Source organism: Olea europaea, chromosome 12, assembly GCF_002742605.1.
Source record: "Olea europaea var. sylvestris chromosome 12, O_europaea_v1, whole genome shotgun sequence".
Lineage (NCBI taxonomy): Eukaryota > Viridiplantae > Streptophyta > Magnoliopsida > Lamiales > Oleaceae > Olea > Olea europaea.
The window spans coordinates 8,239,534-8,259,005 of NC_036248.1; the positions used below are offsets into that span (position 1 = coordinate 8,239,534).

Here is a 19,472-nt window from a genome sequence, read left to right on the forward strand (position 1 = left end):
CGAGAGGCCCAGGCCAAGGCCACGCAGACGGAGGAGGGAAAGAAAGAGGTCGAGGCCTAGCTAACTACCGCCAAAGCAGAAGTGGAGCGACTGAAGAAGGAGTTATACGAGGTGGAGTACCAAGTGGCTGCTATGACTCGACGAGTTGATCACGCCAAGGAGCACCACATGCTCACCACCGAGGCTCTGGAGGCCTCAAACAAAGAGAAGGCGGAGCTGAGGCAGAAGGTAGAGGCTCAGTCTGAGGAAATTGCCTCTTTGAAGAAGGAGTTGAAGTGTGTAGGGGAGGTGGCAGTTCAGAACTTCATCGACCATTTCAAAGACGATCCCCTGTATGACGACTTTGCCAATTCTTGGGCCTCTTGGAGTGCCCAAGACTTATTGGGTCGACTGAAAGAGGTCCACCCCACTCTTAACATCTCATTTTTGGAGGCAGAGTTCGGGGGACCAACTAGAGGTCGGCCTGATAGGCTTGCTGAGGAAGCTCCGGAGGCCCCGAAGGCTGCTGATGCAGAGGTCCCTCCACTAGAATAGGGCTATCTTTTGTAATGGCTTCGGCCTCGTTGTACTTCAATTCTTATTTAAATGAAATGAAATTTTTGCTAAGTATTTGTACTTCTGCTTTCTTTTCTTTTGGATTTGTTTATACTTGTATGAATGACAAACATCAGACTAAGCGCCTCATAACAATAACCAATTAATAATTGAGGATCGGACCACTCAAGTTAATACAAGTTGAATCACTTGAGTGAACATGAAGCGACTCTTAACGCTAACCGGTTAACAATTTGAGATCGGACCACTTAAGTTAATATGAAGCAGACCACTTAAGCAAACATGAAGAGCCTCTTAACATTAATCTGTTAATAATTGAAGATCGGATCACTTAAGTAAACATATTGAAGGACTGAGAAAACTATTTACTAACCGATGTAGCACAGAACCGAAGTTTCATTACTTGAGATAAATTACACCACACTTTACCAAGGTAATTCCAGCACTTAGTAAGCTAGGGAATTTACAACTGAGATCATATCAGAACAATCGATTCATTAGACAATATTGAGATCGGATCGGAACAAAGGCTCATCATTGATAGTACTTCCTCAAGTGTTCGATGTTCCACTGATGAGGCAGTGCCTTTCCTGCCATGTCTTCAATTTCGAAAGTATCAGGTTGAGATTCCCTGCAGATGCGGTAAGGGCCCTCCCAGTTTGGTCCAAACACTCCTGACCCGATCGATTTTGAAGATTGGAAGACCCCTCTGAGGACGAGGTCGCCCAGGTGAAGAGTTCTATTTTTGACTTTGGAGTTATAATAGCGGGTCATCTTTCGATGATATTTTGCCAAGTTCACTTGGGAGGCATCCCTCCTTTTCTCAAGGAGGTGCAGTTCGCTTATTCAAGTCTCATCGTTGCTGATCTCATTGAAGTGTATCCGTCAGTGTGATGGAACCCCAACCTCAACCGGGCTCATGACCTCGGCTCCGGAGGTCATGGAAAATGGTGTTTCACCTGTTGCAATTTAGCTAGAAGTTCTGATAACCCAGAGGACGTGGGGGAGTTCATCAACCCAGGCCCCTTTGAGGTGTTAAGCTTCCTTTTCAGGGTGTGCTTGATGGTCTTGTTCACTGCTTCAACTTGCCCATTTGCTTGGGGGTGATGAGGTATTGAGAAGTCCTTCTTTATGCCTAGTTCGTCACATAAGTCTCGCATCTTCCTGTTGTCGAATTGCCTTCCATTGTCAGACACTAGGGAGTGAGGAATGCCGAACCTACAAATGATGTTCTTCCAGACGAATTTGGTAGCATTCGCCTCGGTGATCCTAGAAAGGGATTCAACCTCGACCCACTTAGTGAAGTAGTCAGTGGCGACAATAGCGAAAGTTGCACTTCCTCTTCCTTTTGGGAGTGGACCAATGAAGTCAATGCCCCACTTGACGAATGGCCAAGGGCTGGTTACTACGGAGAGGCTCTGAGCAGGCTGTCTTTGTATGTTCGAGAAGCCCTGGCACTTGTCACATTTCTAGACAAACTGGTAAGCATCCCTTTTCAAGGTCGACCAGAAGTAGCCTTGACGGAGAACCTTGTGTGCCAGAGCCGTTCCTCCAGAGTGATTTTCGTAGATTCCCTCATGGATTTCCCTGAGTATGTATGTGACCTCTTCGCCTCCCACACATCGAAGAAGTGGTGAGGCGAAGCCTCTCTTGTAAAGAGTATCTTCTTGCAGGACGAAGTGTGTAGCCCTTCTTCTTAACTTCCTCGCCTCGCTTCTAGAAGCAGGCAGTGTTTGATCCTTCAGGTAGGCGATGATAGGCTGCATCCACAATGGGGTGCCTTCTATCCATAGTATCTCTTCACCTCCAGAGGTGGAGGGCCTTGATAAGTGCTCAATAGGGACGACCTTTAGCAGCTCTGAATCCTTGCTGCTGGCCAATTTTGAAAGGGCATTTGCATGTACATTCTCTAGACGGGAGACTTGAGTCAGTTCGAACCTTTCAAAATGAGGAACTAGGTCCAGAACCAACTTCAAGTACGCAATCATGCTACCATCTTTGGCTGTAAAGTTTCCATTGACCTGGTTCACTATAAGTTGAGAGTCACTATTCGCCAGGAGCCTTCTGACCCGCATCTCATTAGCGAGTCTAAGACCTGCCAGAAGGGCCTCGTATTCAGCAGCGTTGTTCGAGGCTTTGAAGCCTAACCTTACTGCACAATTTAGCTTGTGGCCTTTCGAGCTTTCCAATACGATCCCTGCCCCTGAGCTAGTCTCTCCTGAGGACCCATCTACGAATAGTTTCCATGTGGGGGGCTTGACTGGTTCCATTATCGCCTCCACTTCTGGGACTTTGGCAAACTCAACCATAAAATCAACAAGGGCCTGACCCTTGATGGCATGTCGAGGTCGAAACGTTAGATCGAACTCACTGAGCTCGATTGCCTATTTTAGCAGGCGTCCTAATGCGTCTGTTTTTTGCATCACCTGCTTCAGTGGGAAGTTGGTGAGAACTTGAATTGAGTAGGCCTAGAAGTACGGCCTCAGTTTTCTTGAGGCCGTGATAAGGGCAAGTGCCAGTTTCTCCATGTCTAGGTAGCATGTTTCAGTTGGGAGAAGTGCTTTGCTGACGTAGTACACTGGCAACTGGCGCTCACTTTCTTCTCTGACTAGGACGGTGCTGACCGCCACGTCCGAAATCGCTAAGAACAACAGTAGTGACTCATTCGATTGAGGTTTCGACAAGAGGGACGCCTCTTGGAGGTGCTTTTTCAGCGCCTGGAAGTCTTCCTCACATTTCGAAGTCCATTGGAATTTTTTTCCTTGTTTCAGCACATTGAAAAAAGGTAAGCTTTTATCTGTGGCCCTGGAGATGAAGCAACTGAGTGCGGCTATCCGACCATTGAGGCTTTGGACCTCCTTTGATTTCTGAGATGACCTCATCTCTAGCAAGGCCATTATTTTCACTGGATTTGCTTCAATTCCTCTTTGATTGACAATATACCCCAAGAACTGACCCGATGCCACTCCGAAGGTGCACTTGAGGGGATTCAATTTCATATTATACTTTCTAAGTATCTGAAAAGTTTGGTCGAGGTGACTTACGTGTTCGGCTGCTTGGAGGCTTTTGACTAACATGTCGTCCACGTAGACCTCCATGGTTTTGCCAATGAGTTCGGCAAACATCATGTTGACCAATCTCTGATATGTAGTTCCGGCATTTTTCAATCCGAAGGGCATGACTTTGTAGCAATATAGACCTCTGTCCATAATGAACGATGTAATTTCCTCATCAGGTCGGAACATGGGTATCTGGTTATACCCTGAGTATGCACCCATGAAACTCAGTAGTTCATGTCCAGCAGTAGAATCCACAAGTTGATCTATTCTTGGAAGTGGGAAGCTGTCTATAGGCGCCTTATTTAAATTTGTGAAGTCTACGCACACCCTCCACTTTCCGCTGGACTTTTTCACCAGGACCGGGTTGGATATCCACTTCGGGTAGATGGCCTCCCTTATGAAATCACTGTGGCTAAGTTTGTTCACTTCGTCTCTCAGTACCTCGTACCTTTCCGAATTAAGGGCACGCCTCTTCTGTCTATGGGGGCACAGGAGGGGTTGATGTTAAGGTGATGGCAACTGATCCTAGGATCTATTCCCAACATATCTTCATGCTTCCATGCGAAGACGTCTAAGTTCCTTTTCAGGAAGCTTATCATCTCTACTTTTACTTCAGGGGACAATGACTTCCCTATACGCAAGACCTGGCTGGGGTCTTCTAGGTTGGCGGGGAAAGTCTCCAATTCTTCCATTGGGGTCGCATTTGGTTCAGAGTCAATTATTCAGGGATCTAACTCATCAAGAGGGTGCCCTTGTTCAGGGGCCTCTTCCATGTCGACGTCTTTTTCTTGTTCAGAGGTATGCCCTTGTTCAGGGGCGTCGAGCATTTTCACGTCCGTACTGATTTCAGCGGGAACCTCAGTTAGGATTACATTAACAGTTCGGGGCTCCGATTTTCGCAGCGAGTTTAAGTAGCATGCCCTGGAGCCCATCTGATCACCTCGGACCGTAGCAATCCCATGTTCAGTTGGAAATTTCATACACAAGTAGTAGATGGACGTGACAGCCCAAAGATCTTTCAAAGCGGGTCTGCCCAATACTCCATGATAAGCCGATCTGTGATCTACCACCAAAAATTCCATGAAGTGTTGGGCCAATAGAGGTGCTGAACCATTTTGACGAGCAGAGTGATCCACCCTCGTGGGATGATGCTGTCCCCAGTGAATCCGAATAGTGGGTCGGTCATGGGGATCAACCCATGTTGAATTTGCATTTTGTCAAAAGTGGAACCGAACAATATGTTCACGGAACTGTCATTATCGATGAGCATTCGTTTTAGTCCGTTTCTAGCCACTACGGCTCTTACAACCAATACATCACAATGGGGGTGGTGAACCCCCTTTGCGTCTTCCTGGGAAAAGGTGATGGGGGCCATCCTATCGGCTGCTTGCGACTCGTTGACAATGTAAGTGATCATTGGCGGGTCCTTTGCTTCCCTTGTATAATTCCTTTGGGCATTCCTGGTATAGCCACCGATGTGGGGTCCCCCAATGATGGTATCGATTTTCCTGATAACCTGGCTCCCAAAAAATGGGGCCTAGTTTCTCTGTCTAGATTGACCTCGGTCCCTTGATTCTCTTCTCCAAGGTGATTGCTCTCTGTGCCCTCTCTTCCCCCTGCTCGGGGAGGCGGATCTGCGAGGATATTCATTCCTACTGGAAGGGTGTGGGTTGCTTCGATCAGTGCATCGATTGGCGTCTCGACACTCACTAGTGTCATGCCCATAGAGTTGATGGAACGTACAAAACCTTGCCCCTTCCAAGGGTCTGTTTGACCTTTTCTTCTTCTTGTTATCAGCTCTTCCGGATGGTCCCACTTCGGCAGGAGCATTCTCATATGCTAACACTGGCACTGCATTCAATGTGGCGGAAGCCAGGGCCTGTCCAGAGGTGGGAGCTATTGTATGACCTGCTTGAGTCCATTGCTGAGTAACAAGGTGTGCTGCGGGTCCTCGACCCACCTGCCTCCGAGGCGGAGGGAGTCCTTGCGCGGCACGGTTGCGATGATCAATCATTTCTTCACTCACAATTTCCACTCTCATCATTTCCACCAGTGCGTCATAGGTGGAGGGATTCTTACTGCACACGTCCCTCCAGAACAAAGTGTTCATGTCAAGCCCACCTTTCAAGGCTGAAAGGGCTTCTCTGTCAGTGACCTGTTCACAGTAGGTGATTTCGTCTGTAAACCTGGCGAGATAGCTTTTCAGCGTCTCCCCAGGGGCCTGCCTCATATCTTGAAGGCGTTGCACTGGTGCCTCTCCTTCTCTGCGTGAGAGGTATTGGTTCAAGAATGCTTTCTTCAAATTTGGCCAACTTCTAATGCTTAAGGGAGGAAGCCTGCTATACCACACTTCGGCAGCTCCACCTAGTGTTAAATGGAAGGCTCTACATTTCAAAGCGGGTGAGGCTCCCCTTAGGCTCATCTATGTCATGTACTTGGTAAGGTGCTTCTCCGGGTCCCCCTTTCCTTCATACTTGGGGATCTTAGGGGGCATGAAATTTGCTGGCATTGGGAAGCTTCGGATCTCCCTTGAGAAAGGGAGGTTATCATCATCATCGTCAATCTTATAAGATCGACAGGGTCCATCTGACCCTTCATCATTTTGAATGCTCTGGGGAGGTGGAGGTGCTTCTCTTCGACTTCCCCAATCGACTCGGTTCCTCCTGTCCCTCCTATTTCTAGGAGGAGAAGGAGCCTGCTCTTGTTCCTGATCTGGCCGAACTGATCTTCTCACCGGACGGACTCTATTGCTAGGATCCTCCCCTATCCGGTCGAAGACGCTTGCTGACCTTTGTTCCCCGTATTCTTGAGGGAAATTGTCCTCCAAGTGTGGTTTTGATGGCTGGCTCCCTTGTACATAAAATGTGGCTTCGGCATTCATCTCTCTTTTGAGGGGGCATTCTGTGTGCCGGCTCATATGGCCTCGGGAGTGAGATACAAGGGCTTCCTGCACCAGATAAGATCCTTGGGGCATTTGATAGCCCTGATGACCCTGGGCTTGCATGAGGAGTTCATTCATTGCCATATTCTGAGCTGCGATGTCTCTCATACCTGCAGCTATTTGAGTCATTCCTTCAGTGAGCATGTTTGTTCTTCCACCTCGGCGACGCCGATGATGGGGTCTCTGATGAATAACATTGTTATGGAGCACCTCTTCTTCAGAGGCCTCTCTCATGGGGTTGTCGTTTTTATGGCTATAGCTCATCCTATCTCCTTTTTCAAGGGTGGTGAGAACTTGAATTGTAACTCGACTTTGCTCTTTTTCAAGAACGTGCCCTTTTCAGGGTTAGTCGTTAGTTTTTCGGTAACTTCTTCGGTGGAGAATGCAGAACTTTGAACGGGAAGTGTTTCCTACAGACAGCGCCAATCTGTTGACCTCGAAAATTGGACCTTCCACGTGGCCAACCGATAGCTACTCCACGTATTCTTCCTGCACACAATCAACGCACGGTCAGACGCACACGACCGGGACCAGTGGGGGTGGCGACGGCCGTATACACTCCGACGATCAAGTCAGATTCGGATGGTTGGAACAGTACCCAGAGGTTGTGTCCAAAAACACTAAGGGGGAGGAGAAAATATATAAATTTGTTATGGAGTGCTATATAGTAAGAGTTTCATTACCTTTACCTCTTGCCAAACCTTGAGTATTTATAGGTGGGATGAACCGTTGGATGTGGGACACATGTATACATCTGACGGTATGAGACATCTGCTCATAAGTGTCAATCAGCAGCGTTTGTAGAGTGGACGGACAGTTTGTTTCTCCTGAGTTGAGTTGACATAAGTCACATCAACTAGCTTCATAGAGACGTCAAATCAATTTAAACCTTAGGTGCAGAGAGGATCTTGACAAAAATCTCTTTTTGAAATTGGCGGCGGATCTTGTGACAGAGGTCCACTTGGCCTCGGCCTCAGGGGCGAGGAAGCTTCGGTCAGTTCAGCCGGATCGCCTATATCTCGCAGTGTGCTACCAGGTCGTTAACATTGGTGAGATCACTTCAGAAACACTTCGAATGAGTGTCTATCAGGTCGGAATGTGTAGTGGTTGACATTCCGAAGCGGTTCAGATAGGGGCGTAACATAATATATAATCATTTATGACCTGAAATTTGAAATATAATGGCATGTTTCTTAAATTTGAAATGCCACATACTAGTCTTGTGTATTGTTCCCCCTAAAGAAATGGTGCAGCAGCCCAAATTTTAACTATTTGCCAACACTGAAGGTGCAATTCTGTGCTTCCAATTGCGCGAGGCAACTCTACTCCGGTGCGACACCATAACAATACTCTATTCACCTTAAATTTTAAACCCTCAAACTCTCTATTTTTCGGCCATAAAAAATCCCTTTCTACATTTACATCTTTGTTATCCAGCATTTTGCAGTAATAAGAAGCTGTAGCTTACGAAATTCATTCGCTAACATTTTTAAGTATCGAAAGCAAAGTCAACAGAAAATACCATTCAGTCTCATTTGTCACTACATCTCTCTATGCTTGGTATGGTTTTAAGCATAATCTCTTTTAATTGTTCCCTTAAAAGCATATTATTGTTGGAATTTCTTACTTGAAACATGTTATCCTTTGCGTGGATTTGCCTTTGGCAGAGCTTATTGGATAGAGGAAAGATGCGAGTAGACAGAGTAGTTTGCCGGGCATGGTGCTTAACGTAAAAAAAAAAAAAGAAAAAAAAAAGCCAATTACATTTCTTGACGAATTTGGAATTAAACAGAGGTACAAGCTATGACTTGGCATTACTATTTTGAATAATGCGTTAGCAATCTCACTGTCATATTGTTATTATACTTATTTAATTTTTTATTCAGATGAGAATTAAAAAGTGTGTTATAGTGCCTACTTATGAACAAAGGAGATATCTGAAATGATCGAATTTAGACATATTAAGCTCGTCGGGATTCTATATTTGGGTGCACTAAGCGTTAAAGTGGGTGCAAGAGAGAAGAAATTATTAGAGAATCTTTTTACCATCAACATGTAAACAGGTCTTCCGCCCCAGGTCCTGATCCTTTTGCTTAAGCCATTGATGAACTTAAGACCATATACAAGATGAGATTAGTTGATTTCATTTAATCTTGTTTTGTAGTTTTAGCGATAGAACCAAAAAAAAAAAAAAAAAATTTTTTTTTGTCACATATTTATTTCCCTTTTGGGCTAGGGAGTTTACTATGTAAGTGTGCCGTATGTGATTGTGGTACCGAAAAGCATAGAAATGTTGCATACATGTTTAAGTAGATAATAATTATTTATTTGTGAGAAATATGTAGGAGGTGTTGCCTAATGCAATAATGAAATGTTTTCTCATAATTACATGATTTGATCTCAGTTTGAGGCTGCTACTTTTGTGCCTAAAATATTCATTTCTAAACCCTAAACTTGGAAGCACGATGACAGTGGTTCGAGGCATCAAAGGTGATACCGCACAGAAATGCTGAATTTGAGGCTACCAATGTTGTAATACTGGTTTTAGTGTGGAAGCTATATTACTAACTACTGTGGATAGGTTAAGCTTCTTGCTTGAGAGATAATACATATTGTGAAAAGTGCAAAATCAATTCCATCACTTGGAACAAAATGATGGGATACACAGTAAAAAGGTGCACAATTGTTCCCTTTTAATATTTGGTGACAAAGTGAGATCGTAAAAGGCGTTAGATAGATATGTTGGATGTTATTTTTGACTAATGCTATTTATAAAAACTGGGAATGATCCCTATGCGAAGTGGTATTAAATGATAAGGCCAATAAAGTGGATTTCATATCCACACATTTAATTGGCCTTATCATTCACCCCACATTACCTACCACATCACATGGGATGATCCCCAGTTTGTACATACAGCATAATTCCTTATTTTTAGACCTACATGCCAAATATTGTAGACGTGGATATGCCGTGTGAGGGATTAACTATGGTTTTTAGGGATCGTCCATGTCATTTGTATCCAATTTTATCAAACTAGCACGTAGGCTATGTCAAATTTTGTCTCCCGGTTTAGGTCATATGAAGTTCCACGTAAACTAAGTTAGATTGTAAGCTGTTTGCCTTTAAATGTTCTGTTTTATTGAGGTTTCTATTTGTTTCTGTTTCTTTCGTTCCTTTTGTCTCCGGTGTTGCATCATATATGAACAATAGAGAACAGGATTGGGACAACATTGTCTCTGAATCTAGTGCATGTGCATGACTAATTTGTACAACTCTCTCCTATAAATTAGTTTTCCATCCGAGCAATAGGGCTGTTTTACTCATGAAGAATTGGGTAAAGAACTAAGATACATTCTACATTCTTCTAAAATTCAAACTGTGTGACAGATATATGAAGTCGTCATAAACGTTACTGTACTCCGAAGTTTATAAATTACTAAGTGTCATTGGCTCGAAACTGAATCAGAACAGATGCAGAACAAATAACTGCAATTTTTGATCGTTAACAAGTATTTAAAAAGTTTGTTTGATCTGCAAGGAAATCTAAGAACATCCTTTTTTTTCCCCAATCACAAAAGAAGTTGCCAAGTGGTCATCTACTATCATAAAATTCTGATTTCCTTCTTTCTGTTTATTCTACTATGCAGGGCAATCGTGTGTTTGAAGTCCCAGATGGTTATAAATTGAAGATTATGGCAGGAAATACAGGTTTCTGTAGTTATATAATTTGATACATCTGGTGCATATGGTTTCTATATCTGCTGACTTTTGTCAATCATTCTTGTGATTCATTTGAGCTTCTGAAACCTGTACACAGTTCATAATTTGTTCTCTTACATCTTCTACTATATTTGAATCTTTTTAAGTGGACCATAATATCGATACTGGAATTACAGTCTCTTGCCCCTTTCCCTCTCTCAAACACACATTCTCATTTTAGGACCCTTCAATGGTTTTGGAACTACAAGAAAAGGGGCCAACACATTCAACGAAAACTAACCTTACCTCACTTAGGTTGAACCGAAGTTGAACCTCACGTCCTTTTCTGGAATAATATAATAGATATAATGTTGAATGATGAGTGATGGTCTCGGCTACAGCTCTTGAATTTTATATGTAAATTATGTATGTATACAGTCTGATTAATAATGATTATAGTTTTCCACTGCTATTTTTGGTTCAAGTTTACTATGTAAGTATCAAAATCCCCTTTCCACCTTTTAAAACTTCCGAGTTAGATGACAAATCTTCTGAATAAATGGAGAAGCTCAAAGTTCAGTGTCTTTGTTTATTGTTGACGACATTCTAGATTCGCATTGTCGTTGACACTAGTGCGGTGTCAACATTCTTGTTGAAATGTGCACGACTTAATAATTTAAAATTATTTCAATTTAAGAATTGATAATAAAATAGTGTTATAACGTTTAAATTCAACATATAACTATCATCCCTGTTTTTCTATTCGGACTTTTTGTATTGTCTCACTTTTTGTGAATTCTTAATTTCCAAGTAGCATGTCAAGTTAAAGGTCGAAACGTGCAAAGAGCATCGAAGATGGTGGCATGGACTAAGTCCATCTACAGCACACAACACAACATTCCAAAACCCAAAAATATGAACCCGTATTGAAATTAGACACTCATCTGATCTCATATCTAATGTGGGCCGGGTCGGGTCACACTCTTCTCTTGTTTAATAATGGTGTGTGATATGACATATTGGCTCTTTGATGGGTTGGAAAAACGACAACAATAAATAATTATATATACACTTTTCATCCAAGTGGGTGTGGTTGGGTGGTTCTTGGAGTAGCGTTTTGGTTCCATCTTGACTTGTTGAATTGACAATTTTCAAAATTTTCCATTTTCCTTCATTTTCTTTTCTACCTATGAAATTATCGCACTTCTTTCTTTTTCACTTTTATAAGATTGAATTGGGCTAACATTAGAATTCCAACTCAGTGAATCCATGATGTTAACCAGGTAAAATATACTGCCTTTGGTTGCTTGTTTCCTTTTAGAGAAATAAATCATAATTTATTCAAAAGATTGTTTTGATTTTGATTTTTTTATATTTGAACTGGGAAGAGTAATAAGTCAAATGACATTCTGGATCAATGTGTGTATATAATTTATAGAGCTTTTGAAACAAATTTTCATCTACAGTGACTTGGTTGTGTTCTATCAGCGCATGCCATTTGATAGACAGAGGGTCACACTTTGCTTTTAAAAGCGCGAGAAAGTTGAAATTTTGTTTGGAGCACTATCGCAATTTGCATGTGCAGTAATTTATTTAATTGGTCATTTAAATATTGATTTTGTATGGGTTCACATCCATTTCATTTCACTAACTCATGCATGATGTATCGCCTGAATGCGAAAGTGAAGAATTTCCCCTATTTATCAGGAAAAAATATTTTAAAATGGATCAGGAAAAATTGGATTGAACTCAATTTGATTTGGTCCAATTACATTCAGAAGTTAGTTCTGTTGGAGAAATTTACACCGATTACGTGCATATTATATTCACAAAAGCATACCGGTTATTTGCGTGAAATCGAAACGTAATTTCGACTTACCGAAATAGGATTTGAGAAGCAAAATGTAAAAGTTAATGAATTTGAATGCATGGATATGGATTCATCTCTTTCAATTCTTGAATGAACCTTGCAACATAAACATGTAAATAATGTTAATTATTTCCTGAAATCAAAATATAATCAAAAGAAATCAGAAAACTGTAGGAAGAAAGATGTAAGCGATGAATTCTTGGTCAAAGCAAGTGTTTGACACTTGGTCCTTAAGATGAATTTGTCCCGCATCGGTGCTAACGATTTTTCGACAATCATCTCCCAAGATACAACGACCACGTTAAGCCATAGGAGCACTCCAAATGACTCCGACCAGAAGTAAATGCATGAAAATGCTATGGACTTAGAAATGAGAGAATTACAAGAGGAGAATGAATACTCAATGCAATTGGTGTACCCAAAATCATGTTCATATGGTTCTATTTATAGATGTAAAAATGGTGCAAATGAAATAATGTGGGCCAAAACATGCATCATTTCAAAAAGTTGCAACACTTGGTCAAAACCTGCATCCTTTCGAAAAGTTGCAACACTTCATTTTTTCTAACTTTGGTCCACAATTTCTCATTCATCCGGAATTGGTTTCAAGATTCCAAATATACGAGTAAAATAAGTTAGTCTATTTACTTTTATAATTTGACCATCGGATCAAGTCCAAGTATTTGGTCGAAATTGACACATTGTCACACCTTTTCATTTTCCACTTTTACACACCTTTTCATTTTCCAATTTTTGGTTAATTATTTGAACCAATTCCTAAAATCTCCCACATGAATAAAAATTGGGTACGCATATGCAAATGCGATGATATGATGCAATGTAGAGAGGGTGCAAAAAAACACTGCATCAGGGAAGATAACTTCTGGCCTTGAACCTCCCTTAGTGAAATACCATCGGACTTACTCGGCTAATTGGTGAACGTAATGTCTTGAACCATTCAGCCTTTAGTGTAAGCCAAGACAACGATACTCACACAATGTCTTTCCTAAACCGTTCATGGTTCTCATAACTTGGTTCATTTTGGCCCTGAACCCTTCTTGGTTCTGCAAGTGTTTAGAGAATTTAAGTCTTGAATAATTCTCATTGAAGCGGCCACACTTCACACTCACATAGGTAACCTCATATTAATAGTATTCTACCCTACTCCACTTGACTTATATCAAGATATAGGAATCATTAAAAAATTATCTGAACCTCTTACAACTCTACAGAAAACACTTTAATATCATATGAATGAGTTAGGAAGCTATTTTCCTTAGTGCTTCATGGAATCCTCATAACTTAGTTGTCCCTTTGAACCAAGATCTTGGGATCTCCAGTCAATAAGGTAGGGTTACCATTACAAGGACTCTAACGTAGTAGGCTTCAATCCCATTCCCTTCGATATGCAGTCTTCTTGATCTCTTTTAGTAAATCTCTTTTAAAGGTACCATGAGTTTACACCATTGGGATTAACTGCTTAACAGTATTATATCTATGACTTATACGTCTAGACCTACCATTACATGTGACTTAGTATCTTATCAATTATTGCTAGCAAACGATCGATTTCATTTAATAGATACAAATTGTCACCACCAAGAAATCATTTCATGAAGTTACATGCTTCTTATTAGTTTTATCTAAAGCTTTATCAATTTTCAAACAACACTGTTAGAAGATTTCTATCTAATTATTACACTAATCAACCATGTTTACTATTGGATTTCAAAGTCATAGGTATTCAATATCATCTTTGAAACATTACAATGCATTCGAACTTTATGAATATTCTTTATATATTCCAATCGTTCTTGTATGTCTAAACAAACACCATAATTGGCTTTACAACCCATTTCATCCACTTTAGATTTATTATATATCATCCTTATAATTAGTATAAGGGTTTTCTATCTTTCTACCTTCATAGATATCGTTATGTGATTATAAAATAGAAGCAAATGTAACTATTAAACTGAGTTACCCCCACAATTCCTTAATTAGGAATACATATGTAATCTAGTAATGTTGCATCAATAAGTTTTGAATTTTCCATTTTAAGTTCACAAGCATTAAATTTAACCCCCCACATTCTTGAGTTATACTTGAACTTAGAATTCAACAACTCTTTTATAGTTCTATTCATTTATCTCTTAGATAATATCCGTATCGAGTGCTTCGTGAAAGTACATATCTATGTACTTTCAAAGTAGTGGTCGTCAACTTGCTTATAACGTACTTCAATCTAATTAATTTAATTTGATCATCCAAATTAAATCAAGGCCATCATATAGACCAGCAAAGCTTTCCAAGTATAAACCAATTTAACTGGTCTTACGATTGAAGTCAATTTCAACAGTGAAGAGGGTTAAACATCTTGATTCACAAGAATTGCAACTTCTCTTATCACATTGTGACATGTCACATGATAGTTTCATTTCATGTCAAATAATAAGGTACATATTCACCATATTCAAACTTAAACGAACGAATCAACCATAGGTTGAAAAGTTGTGTTCTCAAGAGACACAACCTTACAAAAGGACACACCTCTTGAAATAATCTCTATGAAGAGACATACCCATTGGAAATAATTATATCAAAAGTCATGATTTTTCCATATGAAATGACGCACCTTTTTTCATGTAAATTGATCCTAGAATATTTCATAATATTCTACATAATTTTCCACCAATTCCAAGTAATCAAATTAGGACAAATTACATTTTGTCATATTCTTATGCAAATATAATTTTGCACAAATCATCTCATTTAATTTTATTAAAGTCAGAAATTTATTTAAATCATCACATTCAAACTTTTCTAGATTTAAAGGTAGTTCAGCACCATTGCCAACTTTAGACACGGTTTGTGCTCTGCAAAGTATTTTCATGTCTTAATAATTTCGTAACAATTTCCACTAGAAAAAATCACAAATTGTCATACTTTATGCAAATATAACTGGCATAAAAGTCATCTCACTTAATTCCATAGGATTAAATGAGGCTATCAACATTAATCAAAGTTAGTATGATTTCAACAAGATATGAAAATTTAACCAACTAATTTACCATACCATATTTCATATTCTAATAAAAGAATAGTCATGAAAGTTCATATACTTTCACAGTTAGTTGGCATCTATTCCAATAACATTGGAGTTGTACCAATGACCAACATATTTAGATCCTATTTAAATAAATATACATGTCATATTATTTGATAGGATAATCAAGTTGATGATAGATTACAAAATTGGATTTGAAAATGCATTTAGAGAATGAAGAGTCATCATTTAATAAATTGCCTTAAAAATCACATGCACTTTTTCAAAATAAACCAACTTCATGGTCTTTGACTAATTTATGGGAAGACGTATTGACAATCATATATATTGATTAACAATTGCAACCATGTGCAATATATAATACTTCGCTTTCATCATATACTAAACAAATGGATGGCATGGACACTTAAGACACAATTCATATAATAACATAATAGTTTCTCATGTATGCATCAGTTCTTAAGAGTTGCACAGAACCCCACTATTCACGAAATAATTCTTTCGATTTAAAACTATCGCAAGTGTACGGATCGTAACAAGTAATAAAGTGAATTTTTAAAAGTCCGAATATCGTCCCGCAGGGATTGAGTAGTTCAATTCTATATAATCTAGCCTTAACCGAATCTAATTGAGTGAAAATATGGTCCAAATGCAAAAAGCCCTAATTTCAATTAAAACCCCTAATTTCTCAATTAGAAACCCTAATCTCAAAATTTCTCTAATTAAACGACTCAAACACTCAGGTAAATGAAATTATGCAAATTCAAAAGCTAATTTATGGAAATGAATCAAAATAATGTCACTATGATCACGAATCCCCAATTGAAGCTATAAAAACCCTAATTTTATAAAATCAATGACCCGATGGAATTTGTCAATTCAATGTTCCTAAATCTATCCAACATATTCTCTCGGTATATATTAGACCTATTCTTGCACACCACCAGCCTATATCTCTATGGATGATGCAAATATACAAGAATGCATGTGGTTTTGTAAACAATTAGAGAATTGCATAAAGCATAGGGGTATATCTCTATCCCCTATCGGACCCTATGTTGATTTACACCTTATCGAACCTATTCCACTTCTTTCGAATGTAAGAAATAAGTCATCAACACTCACACAATCATTGGCCACTAATTGCGAAAGAAAATCAATGCATATAAACTAATCAAATTGTCCAAACGAGTCTTTATATTAAATTCATGAAATATAAATTAAAATAACAAACAATGGTTCATCGATCACCTAGTGAATTGAATACCTAGCCTAGAATATTCCTAATTATAGAATAACAAACGAAATTAATAAATTGAAAGAATAGCACCCATATGAAAATTTTCCACGAAATCTTGAATTAAGCCTTGAAAACCCGCTTGAATTATTGTGGAATCGGCTTCAAGATCGTGTTTCTTGCCTCCAAAAGTTATAATTTTCTTCTCTCTGGACGTTCTACCCTATTTCTGATGAATTTTGGCTTTTATATCATATCTTCACGGAGCCCCGAAAGAATTTCAATTAAAAACGCAAGTTCAGAATTTTTTTTTGTTTTTATAGCCATGCGGCCGCATGGTTCAAGTGAAATGGCTCTATGAAATCCCTGCAACCTTCTATGCGGCCGCATGGTTGTAACTTTCAACCTTGCTGTTTTGGTCCCTGAACTTCGTTTTCTCTTTTCTTGATCTCTTTTCTTTCTTTCCATTGTTCCATCATCAAATATTGACTCCTAATTGACGTTTGGGTCAATCAATTCCTTGATCACTTGCTCCGCTCATCTTTTGATTAATTGCAATTTAGTCCTTCATCTTTCACTTTTCTTCAATTCAATCCAATATTACTTCTTTCTTCCTCCAATCGTCTTGTATCGTCCTCGATCTCATACTTGGCATATTTTCATTCTCGTTCTGCACTTTAGCTCAACTTTCCAATATTTGCACCTTTGGTCCCCGAACTATCGCTTTGTTTCGTTTTGGTCCTTTTTTGGCTCTTTTCTTCTGAATTCCATCTTTTCCATAGAAACACCTACATTGCATGAATTTAACGAGATTAAGTCACAATTCAACTACTTTGTCCATGTTTAAGTCATGTTTGTGAGCTAAATAAGTGTGTAAAAACACACTTATCAAATCCCCCAAACTTAAACTATTGTTTGTCCTCAAACAATATAGTGACTTAATGCTAAACAAACATGGCTTAATAGCTTGCCGTGTCTCAGGATTGGAACTTAGTAATAATAATAGAAACAATATCAAAGGTGCGAGAATTTAATCAACCTTTACTCATCAAATGCAATACTCAACGTGTATGTGTGAACTCATGCCAACATATCAAGCTTATGATTAGTTTATTCCAGACCCATAGTGGTCAAATTTATCCTTACGTTACTCGAGAGATACACAACCCCCAAATGTATTCTTTTCACTCAATTACTCCGGGGTGTATTCTAAGGTTAGGAGTTTAAACAATTTTAATCCTTACCCTCTCTTAGTTTGGATAGATTTTACCATTACAAGTTCACATATCAACAAGTAGAGACTCTCCTTATTTTGATTGCTTCAACCTTTAGGATTAAACTAAGCTACTTGCCTCGCATCAAGGTTATAGTTCTATCAACCAAATGTCCAACAAGGGCTTTTTTTGTGTCATCTTCTCATTTGCTTTCTATATAACCCATGTAACGAGCTTTAGGCGATGACTCCCAAACCAGCTGGCTTTAGGGCACCAGGTTTTAAACCCTTGCAGTCTTATTCACTCGAGTTATAAAGGCTCGATAAGATGACTTTTTATCAATTTCTCCATTTTCTTGCTTTTTATATGACCTTTGTAATGAGCTTTAGGCCGATGACTCCCAAACCAGTTGGTATTAGGACATCAGGTTTTAAACCCTTACATACTTACTTGTTCAAGTCATAAAGGCTTTTGAGAGAAGTGATGATTTTCCAATTTTTATTTTATGCCCCTTCTTTGTTTTTCTAGACATTTGACTTCAAAAACCATCCTCAACTTAAAGCTTTCACTTATTTCTTACCTTCCGGGTCTAAACAATCCACACAGTATAATTTCATGCACGCAGCCCCCACTTATCTTCATGTTTCCCTATAATGGCTCAACCATCTCCAAACTATCTCAAAGTGGTATTGCGGGTTAATGTTATAGAGGGTTATTCTAGGTTTCTCCTAATTTATTCTAGAATTCCAATCAATAACTTAACACGTGAAGCATGAGTGGCGTGCAAAAGAATATCAAGCAATGCAATCAACAAGTATTAGCAAATTAAATCCTGCACTAAATCCACAGTTTCTAGTTTATACATGTCCAATAATCACATCATAGTCGGCAAGGCTACCAAACCCACACAAGCATGCAAAAGTTCATTGCATCATGCAAAAATTTGTCAAAATTAACGATGGATTGTGAATATGCAAAATAATTACATGTCGAATATTTGTTTGAAATTATGCTACCATCCCCCAAACTTATACAATACATTGTCCTCAATGTAAAATGTAAAGTTAAAATGGCAGAATTTTAAACATGGACACAACTTGGCAATAAGAGATTAACAATATTCTCTTGATCAATTCGGTGGTTGTGGTGTGAAGTTGGGACCCGCAGCATCATCTTCAGGAGGAGATGGGAGGCGAGCTAGGAGTTGTCTCAGTAACTCAGACTACTGTGCTTGCTCGGTCTGAATGGCTTGAAGCCTACTTTCTATACTTCCCAAACGATCCCAAGTTTCATTCACACGCTACTGTATGCCATCCATTCTCCCAGCGTACATGTTGAACCTACCATTCACAGTCTCTACTTCCCTTCTTGCAGCTGTGGCTTCATTCATAGCGCCTTTTGTGTAGTCTCGGGAGGAGTAGAGGTCTATTTGCACTTTTTCAACAGTGGTGGTCATCGTCTCGAACCTCTATTAGAGATTTTGTATATCCCTGCTAGTTCCAGTGGTGGTGGCAAATATCTGTCGAAGTAGCTGCGAATCCATTTCAGCTGGTTGTGGTGGGGCTTGTGGCAGGTGTATATCTTCAGCCGCTTGTCCTTTTTCCTGCGCATTATGTCTTTGCTGCTCAAGTCGATCTTGTTCTGTCTTCCTCACCCTAGCTCGTTCCTGTGCTTCAAATGTTGTGAGCTTTATCAGTGGGCTTAATTTCTCAGGCATCTCTCCTGCCTCAATTGTAACACCGACGGCGAGACATATCCCACTAATCAGACTAGGGAAGATCATCGAAGACCGCCTATCTCCCCAGGTCCCCAAATTTTGTATCTGG

At 39.7% G+C, this 19,472-nt stretch overlaps 1 long non-coding RNA gene across 1 annotated transcript; it reads left to right on the forward strand.

Annotated features, from left to right (window-relative positions):
* Positions 1 to 7,811: 7,811 nt before the first annotated feature.
* LOC111406948 lies at positions 7,812 to 8,286 on the forward strand. Its single transcript, XR_002705006.1, has 2 exons — positions 7,812 to 8,115; positions 8,223 to 8,286. It is a non-coding gene; the product is annotated as an uncharacterized LOC111406948 (long non-coding RNA).
* Positions 8,287 to 19,472: the final 11,186 nt, after the last annotated feature.